A 15,211-nucleotide genomic window follows, 5' to 3' on the forward strand; every position below is an offset into this window, starting at 1 on the left:
CCCCAGGGACGGTGACACCACCACCTCCCTGGGCAACCCGTCCCAATGCCTGACTGCTCCTTCTGAGAAGAAATGTCTGCTCATTTCCAACCCAAATCCCCCCGGCACAACTTGAGGCCATTCCCTCTAGCCCTGTCACTAGCTACCTGTGAGAGGAGGCCGACCCCCAGCTCCCCACAGCTTCCTTTCAGGCAGTTGTGGAGAGCAGTAAGGTCTCCCCTGAGGCCATTGGTGCATCCAGCAGCCTGCCTCGCTGCAGGGAACTGGGCTTCCATTTTGTGCTGGGCGTCAAGGCCTGTGCCAGCCACGTAGCACAGGATCAGAGACTCATTCCTCTGTTGCCTGTGGACAAAGCAAACTTATATCCAACAGCAGTAGGAAAAAAATAAAAAATAAAAATGTGCATGTACCTCCTAGCATCCCACTAGGCCAGCGCTGGCAGATAGAAAGAGCTACAAACTGTGAGGGCTGACCACCAGCTCCCTCAAGAGCCAGCCTTGTTCTGGGGCAAGCAGTTGCCCATTGTGCAAGAGCAGAGCTGCAGGTCATCGTGGTGCCACAGCTCTGTGCAGAAGTTGTTGGTTGTGGAGGAGGGAAACTTCCATAATCAGCAAAATAAACAATTTTCACCAAAGTCCATGAGGTTTCCTCCCCTTCTCCCTGCACTTCTCTGCAAGGGGCTAATTGCTGAGCTGGGTCTTAAGCCAGGCTACCACAGGGGAGAGTTGATAGTGCACTCACTAGTACAACTCCAGGTCCTGCCATAAATATTGAAAACTCAATTACCACTCTCAAAATGAGCATTCAAAGCAGATTTGCGGATCCAACTGTGTTTCTTGGATCAAAGCTTTCTCATAAAATAATTGAGAGAAGGCTGGGGAAGGCAAGGAGGCCAAATTCCCCCCAGTCACGTCTGCCCCCAAAGTATGTCATTAGCATCTCTGAATTCTCACGACGTATTCAGACCACAAACATTTCAGCACGTGCAGCTGGCTTTCATTTCTCCACGGGAGGCTGGGAGGACTGCACAAGTTTCACCGCTGTTCCCCCTCTGCGCCCATCTGCTCAGGAGCACCCTGCGAAATGGTGGCCATGGAGGCACAGGCTTCACTTTGGGCCTGGGCACTTGGCCGCAGAGGTGTTTCCAACTCGGGGGACTGCTGAGGGGGTTGTTTTCACAGATAAGGAGATCCTTCGGGTGAATTTGCATCACATATTTGTATAACATCATGGTACGTGAACAGACACCTCATGTTTTGGAGGCACAGCTCCATGTATGCCTCGGTGTGCCAAGTCTCTGCCCTTGCCCAGGCCAGATCCCCCTTTCCTCCTTAGAAAGCAAGTGGCAGCTAATGCCTCTAAAGCAGTAGCACAGTACTGGATCTCCATGGTCACAGGAAAGGAAAATTCATCACAAAATGAAAACAAACATCTGACTAATCGCCGGCCAGCACTGCTGCAAATGATGTCCACCAAAGAGGCCAGGGACTGTACAGATGCAGAGAAAGATAACCCACTAGCCCAGGCAGAACCTGCGAGGCAGTGCTGAAGAGCACGGTGACTTTGTTAATTACATTACCACTGCGGCTACTGTGGTTTTGCTGTTGCAGCAGAGTTCAGGCAGTGCCGCTGAGAGCGGGACACCCCCTACACCCCCGTCCGGGATGAATGTACAGCAGAGAACTGAGTATCTGTGCACCGGCACACAAACACGTGCTCCTGCTCCTGGAGGGGCCGGTGTGCGTGCTGAGATTTTAGCATCTGACTCCCTCTGCTGAATGCAATTAAAGTTTACGTATGCACACAGCTCCTCACAGAAGTGCTGCCAAATAGATACAACAGACAAAGAAAAGGAGAAGGGAAGTATAATTACTCCCAGGAGGATTCTCGCATTGCTGCTGTCATCCCCCAGGCTGCACCTGTTATGAGAATAAGAGTCTTTAAATCTCTAGGGAAGAAATCTTGAAAAGTTCTCAGCAATAGCACAGCTTCAGATTGCTCCACGCAGTTTATTATTATAAACCTCTGTTCACAAGGACTCAGATTCGTAAAAGGCAGCGAGTTCCTTGGCACTGCCCTTTTCAGTATGTACCTCATAAAAACTGCATAAAGGGGGTCATCCAGTGCTGTGGGCACACGAGGACTGGAAGCAGTCCTGTGCTGTTTTCTGCTGTGAGTTGGTACACTTACCCATTTGGCATTGACGGACTTTTTTTTTTTTTTTTTCCCACACGTTTCTATCAATTTTTATAAACAGATTAAGTAGAACCGTCAATTCTGGCAAATTGCTCTAGATGTGTCTTCTCAAGTGCAGCTCACATTAGTGAGGTGGGGTCCAGAGGAAATATTATCCACAGGAACAAATCCCTAGAAGTGCTGGGAACCCATAACAGAGGCAGCTAACTCCTGGCTTCGATGTTATGATCACCAGAGGGACCTCTAATAGGCCATATATTTGTAGGAGTTCAATGTCAAACTTTCAGCTCCAGGCAGGAGCAAGTCACCAAATAATCATAAAACTGAACTGGAGCTTGCAAGCATTTTAAAAATAATCAATACATGTGGGATTCATTCCTTTTAGTTTCTGAGCCCACAGCGAGAATTAAGTCATGTTCCCAAGGTTTATTCTGTTACTTAGAGGCCTAGGAACTTTTTTTTAGCCTAGTTTCCTAGAGAAACAGAGCTTATATCATCACAGTCTGTGTATCTTCCTGTCTTCCTGTTTTCCTTCAGCAGCTTTTGAACCCATTGGCCAAACTGCCAGAGGAGGAGAAACCAGGGACAGTAATGCCTCATCTTTTCTTTTCTTTTTTTTTTTTTTTTTAATCACCAACAGGACGTAGGAAAGGAACTTCTTTGAACACCCCCTGAGCGAAAGGCAGAGAGAATTTGGCGGCTCTCCGGTCTGTCTGGCAGCCAGCAAGCACACGTGCATGAATAGCAGTATGTAACCAACCTTCAAAGCATCCACTGCTCAGCTAATTTTGTCAGACTTCTATTGTCTCAGACCTCTGGGACCAATGGGAAAAAAAATCGCACTTGCCATAAAATCACTGCTGAATCAGGGTCTGTCAAACCTCACACCTTACATGAAAGATTCACTAAAGGGCATTGCCTAAAACTGCAAGGCAAAAGCACAGCCCACAAAGACTGAAAATGCATCTATCAGTGAAAGCAGTTCTGGCCCAACTGGTCACAGGTAATTGTCACTCCTCACATTGATACCCTGTGATAAAACCGTGATGAATATTTTGACTCATCAAAATCTGACAGGCTCGTACACATTCCCTTGTTCCCTTCCATAAAATATTGTTTTATTGCATGCTTTAAAATATGCAGCAGAGTGGGTATTTTTACAGACTCGCTAACCTGAAAATGGGCATGTAAAAAGGTTGCATATTCACAGTAACACAGTTTAAGAAATGGCTTGGAGATCCTCCACCCCCTCAAACATACACTCTGTCCAGATTCTTATCTGTAGTCTTCCCTCTGCTAACACTAAAGGCTTCCAGCTGGAGAAGACGTTAATCTGTTTATCAGAGAAGGGCAACAAAACAAAGAAATCCTGTATTCATCTGTATCATAGGATCATCACAATATAACTTGGATTTTATGATGTATCCCATTCAGCCCAGTTTTTGTCCTCAGTTTAGGTTCAGGAATTTGGCCAATAGGCTACTCCTGTGCTGGTTTGAAAACACTCATTTATTATCTATAGCCTTAAAAAGGAAGGTGCATCAACATCTTTAGGTACAAAACTTAGGGAAGTTGCTCCTTCAGTATCTATCAGCTGCCTTTGTAATCAAAGGAGATATGTCGCAGGAGGTGATTCAGAGCAGGAGACCCGCCTGGATTCTCTGAGTCACCTTCTGCCTGGACTAATCTCCCTCCAAAGATAGGGGGAAAAGCTTCCTGAATTGAAGTGCCCAAAGATTGGCAGTGTAAATAGCCCCCTGAGGCTCCCAATCCATGAGAGCACTTGGGTGTGCTGATACATCCCTTGTCTCCCTGAAAGCCGTGGCCCTGCTTAAGCTGTCTTGCAGGAGCCACAAATGCTGGGTCCCAGCAACATCGCTGCCTCACCGCAGGACTCTGGGCAGCCTGCAGGGGTGTGCCTGCGACAGGGCCACCAGCTCACATTGGCAGAGCATGGCTAAGGTCAGAAGGGACCTCTGGAGATCCTCCCGTCCAACCTCCTGCTCAAAGCAGGGTCAGCTACAGGAGGGTGCTCAGAGATGTCTCCTGCTGGATTCTGAATATTTACTGCCAGAGCACAGCGCTGGATAAACACACCGGTGGTGCGACCACAGCGGTTACTCTCTACAGTCCTGGATATTGTCTTTGCTGCGGCAGCTGTCAAGAAATGAAAGAGAAAAAAAAAACAGTTTAGGAGCTCTGGCAATTATCTGCTGAGCTGCACTTTTATCTCTCCTTGCCCCATCACTAGACTACGCTTAGACAAGTACACTGATATGAATCAAATCTTGAGCCTTCATTTCTTGCCATACATCAATACAGAATCATGACTGTATCCTCTCAATAATTAATAGCACACTGTATATTAAAAAAAAAAGAGCCAACATCTGTGTGAAAAATATTCTCACATAGTGAATTTCAATTACCAAAACTTGATGGCTTTTTAAAAAAGCCTCTTCTGTTATCCAAAGCAGTGTTGAATTTGTTGCTGGGCATTATCTGTACTGAAAGCCCATTAGTCAGACAGCCCCTCATTCATCCATGTTAATTCCCTGTCCTCCTCTGAGGTAGCTGAGGTTTAACAGCTATACATATATGAACGCAACACAAATAAATGACACGGAGATATTTCATCATAATTTACTAAGCGCAAAAACTACTTCATTCACTGTTCGTGCCTTCCATACTAGAGCATAGTGACAGTCCTTTGGCACCAGCTCACAAGAGAATTGCTTTAGTTCGTCCTATTGCTGCCTAAAAGCTCCATTAAAAGGAATGTTAAGGTAGCAAACACAAGCATTCAAAATTTGGAAATGCCCAAAGGAAGCCTGATCCCCCTTGACATAATCGTACTCTTCAACCACATGAACGCATGCTGCTTTTCACATGATGCTGAGCTCCCCTTCTGCTCTGAGGGATCTTGGTAGCACAACCCTGCCACCACGCTCCCCACTGCTGACCCGTTCATATGCCACCACGCCAGCTCTCCTTGTGCCCTCACCCCCGGTGGGCTTCTCTCCTCTCTTTGGCACAATCTCCCCCATTTTCCTTGGCAAGCTCACTTTGTGCTTTCCTTGGCACACTTCACCTCATCTGTTTCCAGCACCAGTTTCCCACCCCAGCTTCCAGACCAGGTTTCTTACAATGCACATCTTCTCAACCCTAAGTCCCCAGCCCCGATCTTTCTTTAGCCCACCTATTTATGCCACCTGCAGACATCAAGGCCAGGGCACTTCCTCCTCATGGTTTTGGGTCAAGGAGATAAATGTGGCAGAGCTCGCGTCTCTGTGCCTGTGCCAGCAGGCATGAAGAAGAGCGTTGGCAGAAACCTCCTGCTGAGTCCCTGCAGCCACAGACCAGAGCACTCTCCGTGCAGAAGAAGCATCAAGCAGCTGCCAAACTTGCAAGCCTCTACCAGGTGTGTGCAAACTGCAATTTTCCAAGGGCTTATAACTTGGCTGAATCTGGGTATTTTTCACAGGAGGTACAAAAGACACATGCTTGAAACTAGATTTTACACATATCTTACAGCTGGCTTTCCAAAGGTCACTATGTCTTCCATGAGAAACTGTTCTGGGAAAAACATTCCTAGAAAGAACAGCTAGGAACATCCCTCCAGAGTCAGACTGAGGTAGTCATCTGGCACGGAAAATGTTAGCCTAAAAGGTTACAGTTCAAACAAGTTGAAGAATATGGGAAAAAAAATGGTGCAACTCAACTCAGACTATAATTAAAGCAAACTGAGTAGGAGAAAGGTTGTTTTTTCTCTAACCTAACGCAAGTACCATATATATTACCCCTAGGGTAGTATGAGTCCACAGTTCACATCACAGGCCTTGAGAAGATGAAATTGTGCTGTGTAAATACTCCAGTTCATTATCACCAAACCACCCAGCCAGTTTAGGGTGTTTTATGCCTCTTGATTGGTGTTATTAAGTCATGGTTGCTACAGGCTGAACACCGGGCTCATGTCCCACAACGAAAGTCCAGCAACCATCAAGGGAGTGAGAGCAGCCCTGCCGTCTTGTTCAGAAGAGAAATTCAAGCGAGATGTGGAAGTCGGTGTGCTTATGCAGACTTGTTTTACCTACACCTCTGCCTGATTGTGCCACCTCTCACGTGCAGGAGTAGCTATCTGGAAGCACGCTCAGCTGGGTAGCATTGCTCATGAGGTTAAGAGTTAACAGGGTTAGGACCTAGGGCAGGAATTTCAGCGCTGAAGCTGAAGCATGCATGGGAAAACAAGCACGCTGGGGTGTTGATGTGCGCAGCGCTATCATGGCAGCAGCGAACGCACTCCATCCCGACACTTCCTGAAGATGACATCATTTATAATTAACACTGCAGCTGTGGATTCACCGCCATTTAAAATGAATTAGATAACAAAGCTCCTTAGGAAATCCCACTGATTTCCTGAGATAGACAGCATGGCAAGTTAAGTATGTGAATATGAAGGAAATGTATATAAAAATTTGCTTGTTTATTTCTATATATATATATTTTTTTAAATCGAGAGGCTACTGAGAAGAAGAGAACCCCGTATACGCATTACAGAGGGGTGGCACTGCCTGTGGCAGGAAGCACATTAAAAACCATTTTGTCCCCATGAGAGATGTCTCATCAGGCTCTCCTGGCCCAGGCAACCCTTGCACAGCAGTCTTTCGTTCAGGGCCTCACCCTGCAGTCCTTGCACCCCTGAAAGAAGCTCTGGGGATTTCAACGTTGTCTAATGTGCAGATAACAGGGCTATTTGTGCAAACAAATGTCTTCAGGACCAGACCTGCCAAGGCAGGGCCATTCAGCCCTGTGTCAGCGTGTACAGAGCCTGGTTGCCCACAATTGCTGCTGCACATTTTCATGGGCTTTCCACCTCCTGACCTGCTGAAAACTCGATGCTGAGAACACTTTGGAAAAGCATCTAGAAAGCTGTTGTGGCTGTAGCAGTGCAGGCACCCTTGCTGGTAGGGGTCCTGCCTCTGGGACACCCACAGTCAGGGCAGAGCCATACGCGATCTACAGCAGCAGTGGTGCAAGTGCTCTCTAAATTACTGCCTTTTCCTAGACTCGCTTAGTTAACCTGTGTTTTTCCAAACAACCTGAGTATGGTCCAAGAGGGAATAAGCTTCTTACTAAGCTGATAGATCCATCTCATTAATAGTTGCTTTCCTAGGGCTCCTATACTCCTGTCAAGTTTGCACATGTTTTCTAGCACAGTGCCACTTATATCACATTTAAGTTTGCTGCCGGAAAATATGTACTGAGGTTCCTAATTCAGACCTCTGGGCTGTGAGACTTGCCTGATCCATGTGTCTAATGTCAATCCTGTGAGATGTCAGCTCTTAAACATGCCTCTGATTTAAAGAGAGTCGTTTAAAACCCCTTCTTTGCTTCTTTCTCCTTAGAGATCTGGCTGAAGAGCAGGAAGACATGGCTGAAGGGCAATAAAAGAGCCCAAGCATCATTTCTGAAGGCAGTTGGGACTTACACCCTGAAATCACTAGGAAGCTTTTGAAAAAAATTATTGTGTCACTGTCTGGACTGATAAAAATTACCTCTGAGAAAAGCTTTTCTTTTAACTGTTGTTCTAGGCTTGGAAAAGGCTTCCCCATGCTCAGGGGAGGAAAGAAAAGGTTAAAGGGCCTTATCTCGCCTTTCTAAACTTCCCAACTTTCCCACTGATTAAATTGCTCAGCAAATCAAGTTCTCTGACAAGTCCAAAGGGTACAGCTGGGTGTGAGCCTCACGGGGGCAAACATTTTAAGGCTATCAAAACTAGCAGAACAATTTCCATCGACTGCAACAGGATTTGGACCACCCCATCAATAAGTTGCTAAACGTCTGTGAGGAGCGTGCACACACCCTGCACACCAGTGACAAGGAAGGACGCAGAAAAGGGAATAGATGACATCTCTTTTGCAAGGAAGGTTAGCCTGATTCTCAGATATTTTATCCCAACACATGTATTTCAGCATTAGTAATGGACCAGCTTGCAGGTTGGGAGCCTACATGTGGGTTGTAACAGAGCTGCCAAGTTTCCACCAGGGAGGCTGTGGGGAAGCTGCCCAAGACAGAAGGGGGCTTTGGAGAGCCTTGTGTACAGCTGAAGTGCTCAAGAATGCTTTGCCCATTCATCATCCTCAAAGAGAAGTGCTTGGCCGCGCTCCACCGAGGGAGAGGAGGCCATGGCAATTGGACCCGCAGCAGCTGCCAGGGAAAAATAATCCAGGAGTAACATGAATAAATAAGAAACATTTTGCTAGTCTTAATATTACATGACTTTCTTCATGCTCTCCCTCTAACACTTGAATTCCCTTCCAAACATTCAGTTTTTCCACTAGCCTCTGTTTGTGGCTTTCACCACTTCTTATGTTTTCTTTTTCTTATTTCTCTCCTCTTTTTTTTTTTTTCTTTTGCAAAGCAGCACCCCCCCATCCTCTTATTCTCTCTTTCCTGCAGTGTCTTCACGTATTCTCCCCATATTCTGTATCACCTTGTCCACTTTCAGTTTTTCTTCACAGGTTGTGCTCTCCATCTCTCTCTTTAAGCCCTACACTGCTATTTGCACCTTATTTGCATGTCTTTCTCCTCCATTGCTTAATTATCTACTCATTTCTCTGTCTCTCTTTCTATTATTTTTTTAACTGGCCCAAAGTTTCTCCACAATCCACTTTGAAGACCTCCAAGCCCTTTTATTTCATTCTCTTCCAAGCAAATGTTTCCTTTCATCATTTTCCTGGATTTTAACAAAGAGAAGCCTTTGACTCCAAACCATTGGCTTATGCTTAAACTACAGAGGTGCCACTACCTGTTTCGGAAGTTCTTCCCCAGGCACTTCAGGAACCCAGCTAAGGTGGCAGCGATCCTCATAGTGACAGGTCCTCTGCGGGAGAAGTGACAGCAACATATCTCTACGCTTAGGTCACATCTGCCCAAAGCTCATAGGGAATAAGGCTATTACTGAGTAAGTTACAACTATAGTAGTCAACACATGCTCAAAAATTCATTGCTGAAGGGCTCCGGTCTATGAGTTGGCTGAAAGCTGCAGGTTCTGGCCCTTTTGAATTACGTGACACAGGTGCCTAAAAACAACAGCAACAAAAACACAAATGTGGCAAATGAACATGAAGAACGTGAACATTTATAGACAGAGTTTTCCAAAGCCTAAGTATGTCTGTGCTCAACTGTACCTTAAAGGTGCAAGAGTGTTGCTTTCTCTTAATGTGTTTTGACACTGATTTTTGTGTTCTTCCTAGTGACAAAAGACAGATTTTCTGCTCAGGGTGTTAGACTATAGCACAGCTGAAAATACTTGGTCAACAGGCTCTGAACTTATGATCAGCATGCTTTAAGCATGTGGCCAAATGTAATCATGGGAGACAGACCAACTCCACTGAAACATTCCCCTGCTTGGGATTTCACTTTTCCTACCCATTGCAGCTGTATTAAGCAAACTGTGCTGCTCCCCATGCAAGATTCATTGCCCTAGGTAGTTTTGATTTGTTTAACTTTGGCTTTATCAAAGTCAGATCAAGCAGCATCATTCTCAGTCCTATGAATGGTTTTGTGTTTTTGTTTTTTCTCCTCTTTTCAGCTCATGCCCTGTAATTTTTTCCCTGCTGCTATGAAGGATATTGCTTGGCCTGAACTCTTGTAACCACCTTCTACATCCTTGTTGTGTTATAAATACAGCACCCTGCTCCAGCCAGATCCAGCCCTAGTTGGCTTGCTCTGCCTCTTATTTTATGAGGAAAACTTCTCTGACATGTGACAGTGACTCCAGGAGACTGCCAGGCAGCTGGGGGGAAATGCTCAGATGAACGAGGAGGACCAAACTGTAAATCTGAGGTGAGGAAAGAGCTCGCCTCTGGCCCCTTGCTCCTGCTGCTCTCAGTGTAGCCAATCTGTGCCTCACATTGGATTATTTTCGAGCTGTGAAAACAGCTGCAGTTGCAAGTTGCTGCTTGCCAGAGCCTAATATTTCTCCTACCTGTCCAGACATCCCATATAACAAGAAAGTGCTGATGGCAGTATGACAAACCTCTCTCTCTGGAGCTGATGCTGTGTAGTCATGTCTGCAGCTGAAGCGCCATCGCGGCCTCACCAGCGGGTTGGTTCTTGTTGACACTACGTTTTAAGGCATAGGGGATGCCACAATGGTGTTGCCACAGCATGAAAGATGAGAGTAAAAAAAGCAGCATTTAAAGAGTGGGGTTATTCTGGCTATCCAAGAGGCACGGTCTTTATCTGCTGAGTGCACATAATGCATGTCTCATCTCCTTCAGCCACTTAGAGCCTGTTAGGTAAGAGAACTGTACTACCACATCCAGCTCTCCATGCACACTCTGGTATTTTCTACAGGGTTCTTGCACACTGATTGATAATCCCCCTTCCAGGGTATGTAGGGTGGGGTTTTGGAGTCTTTTTTTTTTTTTTTTTTTTTTTTTTTTTAAGTCATATCAAAAGGAGAATCTCAGTTTATGGCCCTGGAGATAAGAGCCTTGCCTGCTGTTTAACCCCAGAGGTTTCTGCATGCTTATCAAGGCAGATAAACAGTGACAGTCACTCCCGAGTGATGTGCCCACACCCGCACACTGATTGCTCGGGATGTGGAAGCGTAGGAATCTCTACTTATCTGCAGATGGCTTAACTACTCTTATCCTGAACGTGCCTTTTTCAGGAAACATCTAGCAGCCGAGTTAGATTGGCGAGAGATTTAATTCCTTCTAAAGCTTTACCTTTAATGTTGCAACTAACTGCAGAGGATTTTATTCTAAATCACCTTTGGTTTCATCTGCTTGTATCACCGCTGTCTTCCCCAGGTAACCAAGGTGTGAACGTCTCAGCAGTCTACCACGTTTCCCTGTGGTCACAAGGAGGACAAAAGACACTCGCTCACCTCTTTCAAAGCCTCTCCCCTCGGGGTGCCCATCTGATAGCCTGAGATGCGCCTTCAGTAGCTGATAGCTGCCTTCAGCAGCTGATAGCAATCACGGTCTTTGTCTCCCCATCCTGTCCCACCTCTGTGAGTCAGTCCTTTGTCTCCTTATTTGGGTGCCTTTTGACTGTAAGCCTGCCCCTTGTCTTTCTGCTGTCAACTCTTAGTGGCTCGAGTCTTGTTTTGGTTGTTCTGACTTGTCCTTTGCCCAGAGTCCCCGAGGAGTTTCATGCAGATGTGCTGTGATGGTGACGGCCTTCTAAACCGAGAGCTTTCTCTGGCCTTAGGTAGAAGAGGGAAGAAACACAGCAGAGATGTCCTCCCCACTGCTCTGCTTTGCCCCTCTTCCCACCTTCCCCCCCCTTAGGATCCTCCACATCCACAGGTGAGGGTGGGTGATTTTCTCCACAGCTGAGGCCAAGGCCACCTCACTTGGAGGGCGACCACCGTCACAGAAATGTCAGTAGCTAACGCTCCCATTTCCACCAAAATCCAAGAACATCTACAAGCACTGAGAGGAGGAAATACCAGCGTTGCATTCTGCACGTAAACAAAGGGCACATTAAGCAATTGCCTCCTATAAAGCACGTTTAAATGCCTGGAGTTTTGAGAGAACACTTTAGTACTAGCATTGGCTTGCTGTAGTAGAACCGCAGGCCAATGCATATTCGTCACTATAATTTTATACAGCTGCATTATTTTCACAGTTTATGGTGACACTATCTCATTTATGAAGTACACACAGCAGTTACACATATGGCTGTATTATTTCCAGCACTTCAAGCGCAATTAGTAATTTCATCGAGCTAACACTGTCAAAGCTACAGCAGCAGTACACACTGTATTGCAGCTGTCCAAAATTCAGAGCACTATACACGTTTATGCAATATGCACATAGCTGTTTGGGTGCCTGAACTTGGGCCACTGTCTCCAAAAGGTTACCAGAGACGTCAGGTGAAATTCCATACCTCCAGCTCCTTTCCGCAACCGTGGCTCCAGCTCCTCGTTTATACCTGGGATACATCTGGCCCTAGGTTTTTGAGGCTCCAAATTGCAACATGATCACTGATCAAGGAAACACTGCTTCACCCCCACCAGGAGACATTGTGAGACAGAATACCAACCTGAGCAACCAGGCTTCCTGTTGACAGACCAGGGGGTGAAAATGGCCCTTTGAGACATCTCTGCCCATAATGGTATTTTGAGTCATTTGCTAGTACCATAAATGACTCTCAAAATTAAGGATCAGTTTCTTGGGGAAAGAGGAGCGCTGTCAAGTGGGCAGACTGGGCAGAAAGAGAAAAATGATACAAATTTCATGGGCAATTGTGCTTGCCAAAAAATGTGCCAGTTTGCACGTCACTGATTTATTCCTAGTGTAGTAATTATCATTGTGGTTTTACCCTGCCTAATGAGAGGTATTATCTATTGCTGAGAAGACAGATTCAAAATGCTGCTGTCAACTTCAGTGCTGACTTTCACCAGTATTTGCACGCCAGCAAATTTAGCAAAGGAGTGACTTGCTATTCGAAGGTACGAGAACGAGCAGTTGCCCTTGGTTCCTCCTGAGCTCCCGCAGCATGCCTGAAACTCAGACCTTTGACACGGGTGTCAAACACTAGCAAACTGTCAAAATTGTGCCTTGGTTTTGCAGTATGCAAACCAGAGAGACTAAAAGCCACTTCCTGGCACATTCAAAAATTTGTTTATTGGCTTCTAGGCTTTCTTTGCCCCCTGAGCGGATGGTACCACCGAGGCGTGAAAGCGCAGCAAGGTTTCCCCCAGCTCCCATGGGTGCTTCTGAGACCAGAAGAAGAAGAAATATCCTCTGTGCCCCAAATCAAAATTAACAGGTTTTCCTACCAGCTCCATCTTTCTCCATGCTCTATGGAAGAATGGATCTATCCTTATCACAGCCCCCTAAGTTTGGCTAAATAGAAATGCAATAAAGCACTAAGAGCAGGAAATGAAGGCAGGTTCAGGGGGATTCTCTGGGCACGTTTCCCTTCACATGCTGACAGACTCTTGCATTGAGTCAGCCTTTGAAACACAGGAAAGTATACCTTTTTTACTCTGCTTTTTGGCAGTTGTTGTTAGTTTGGCTTGCTTTCCCCTGCAATAACGTTGACAAATACATTGCTCACAGTGCTCAGGCGATAGCACTTCAGCCAGCCCATTCAGACAAATGATGTTTTGATATTTACAGGCCATGCCTCACCACTTGGGCAATGGGCTGAGCAGGAATTTGTATTTAAAACCTTCCAGGACACACTGTTCTCTTTTTTTTTGGTACTTCAGATGCAAATTCCCAGTGCAGAACTAAACCCATTCCACCTTCCCTGTGTTCCCACAGCCAGGTGGTCTCTGTATGGGGCTGGCATTTCAGTCTCTGAATGTCTCAGTCCTGATTTAATTTTCCCTTCACCCACCTTCTCTGATCTTTACCTCATCAAAAGCAATCACCTCATCCCAATTTGATTTTTCTGTAATTAGTACGTTTTGACTTGAGACGGAGTAGGGATGCTGCCCCTCACAGACACTGCACCTGAAAGTTCATGTCCCTAGTTTTGCAGTAAAAGGAAAAGAATTAAACTCCTGCACTACACTATGGTGTGTGGTTTTCTAGGTTTAAATTGGCCTATTTCCTTCCTGTTCTGCCTATTGACTCATTTTCTTAAATCTAATTTGAGCTTGTTATTGAGTTTTAGCCTCAGACAATACATCAGTTGTGTCCATAATACCCATCGATCCAGCAGGAAAAGAGATGGCAGCAACAGATGAAAGATTTTCATTATTTTCACAAGAGAGAAATACAGATTATTATTTTCTGATGGGAGACAAGGAAGAACAATAGTGGATAGCCATGGAGCAGGCCACGTGTTTCTTGAGGGAACCTTATCTGCTGCTCCCATGTCCAAGCACATCCTATATAAAATCCATAGAAATACTGAACTTGGATTCATGGAGTTTCCATCAATAGAGCTGCTGATCTTTTGCAGTTGAGCATGGTAAAGGTTCCTTCAGTATCCTTTACAGAAGAATTAGAGAAGCTTAGAATGCTCTTTTTTTTTTTTTTTTTTTTTCCTGGACTTGGGGAAACTAAGGAATGACTGCTTTTCACTTCCACCTTTAACAAATGTTTGAAGAGGTTTCTGGTATTCATCCTCTCTGGATCCCACTGGATATGTCACTTAAATGGAGTTTCTCCACTTCTTTTTATTTTTATTTTTTAAAGAGTGGATTAAACATTTGCATTTCCAGTCCTCCAGAGCACAGATTTCAAAGGCAAATGTGTTCTTGCTTTTCCATGCTCCCACAGCTATTTGCTCTGGGAGAAGCCTTTAAGTGTAAATAACAAGAATAATGCAAATATTCTTGATTCAAAACCACATTTAAGCCAGCGGTTTTCTAGCCTCCTTATATCTGGTCCACAAGTAAAGACTTTTTTTTTCCCGAATTCTTGCCCCTGGCTCCCTTTTTGCAAGTTAAAAGGTTTGTGTCCAATCAAAAAAACTCTATAGGAGTGGTTGGCTATTCAGTGTCAGCTGGGCTTGGTCCCAGCATCCAGCAACTTGAGCACAATCTTCTGTGTCTGCAAGTGGGCGCATTTAGACATCTAACTACTTGATCTGCAAGAAGGTGCTGTGGCTCTGGTTTTATGCCCACATTTGAGCACAAAATTAATATTAAACTGCAGCACCCTACTTGATACTCACATTTAATTGCACTTGAATTGTCAAAATGCAGCCTTTGATCATAGGTGAATTTCAAGCCCTTGCTTGCAATTAAGGAAGATGTTACAGGAAGCATCAGGCTGCTTTTGGAGTAAGAGTAAAGAAAGACAAAGAATGCAGGTGCTCTAGCAGCAAAAAACGTCTGGCTCCACCCTTGGAGCTTCAATAAACTGTAGGTAAGCATTGCCATGAAATGATGCTGGTTCACTGTCATAACCTCAGATGCTGTCAATGGCATTTTTTGTCTGCAAGGCATTTTATGGACACTAATAATGAGCTCACCGAAAGGCCTGTGAGGTAAGTGAGGTGTTATTACCCTACATCTTTAGAGGAAGCAGAGCCAAAA

General features: G+C 45.3%; 1 long non-coding RNA gene across 1 annotated transcript; it reads right to left on the reverse strand.

Moving 5' to 3' along the window:
- Positions 1–7,762: 7,762 nt before the first annotated feature.
- On the reverse strand, positions 7,763–12,444 carry LOC118163254. Its single transcript, XR_004748947.1, has 3 exons — positions 11,093–12,444; positions 10,184–10,320; positions 7,763–9,275 (listed from the first exon to the last, which is right to left on the reverse strand). It is a non-coding gene; the product is annotated as an uncharacterized LOC118163254 (long non-coding RNA).
- Between the last annotated feature and the right edge of the window lie 2,767 nt (positions 12,445–15,211).

Source organism: Oxyura jamaicensis, chromosome 2 (assembly GCF_011077185.1).
Source record: "Oxyura jamaicensis isolate SHBP4307 breed ruddy duck chromosome 2, BPBGC_Ojam_1.0, whole genome shotgun sequence".
Taxonomy (NCBI): Eukaryota; Metazoa; Chordata; class Aves; order Anseriformes; family Anatidae; genus Oxyura; species Oxyura jamaicensis.